Below are 681 nucleotides of genomic sequence, written 5' to 3'. Positions count from 1 at the left end.
CCAATGGATAGTATAGCTACTCTTCCCTCTCTGGGTTGATTACACTGAGAGTAAGGTTTGATTATTACCTCTTTATGCTCTCTTCCTCTCCTTCTTATAATAGTATTTGTCCCCTCTCCCTCCCATGCCCTCTTTGTGTGTAATAGAATATTCTATTTTCTTATTCGCTCAAGTTTCTCTTGGTGTCCCCTGCTATTCACCCCCTCTTTCCCATCCTCCATCCCATCTTAGATTATTTAGTGTTCCACCCTCACCCTGTTAATTATTCTTCTGATTACTATAATAGTGAATATTATAATAGTGAATAGAGTTCACTACAGAGAATTAAACATAACATTTCTCTACAAAGGAATACAGATAATTAGATCTCACTGAGGCCCTTAAAAAGGCAAATTTAAAAATTATAAGTTTTCTTTCTCTCCCCTCTGTATCTTATTTACCTTTTCAGGTTTCTCTTGATTTTTGTGGTTGGATATCAAACTTTCCATTTAGCCCTGGTCTTTTCTGTGCAAATACCTGGAATTCTTCAATTTTGTTGAATGCCCATACTTTGCCTTGGAAATATATAGTCAATTTTGATGGGTAGTTGATCCGTGGTTGCAGGCCCAGCTCTCTTGCCTTTCTGAATATTGTATTCCACGCCTTACGGTCTTTTAGTGTGGAGGCTGCCAGATCCTGTGT

Source organism: Gracilinanus agilis, chromosome 3 (assembly GCF_016433145.1).
Source record: "Gracilinanus agilis isolate LMUSP501 chromosome 3, AgileGrace, whole genome shotgun sequence".
In the NCBI taxonomy this organism is placed as follows: Eukaryota; Metazoa; Chordata; class Mammalia; order Didelphimorphia; family Didelphidae; genus Gracilinanus; species Gracilinanus agilis.
This window is presented reverse-complemented; position numbering follows the sequence as displayed.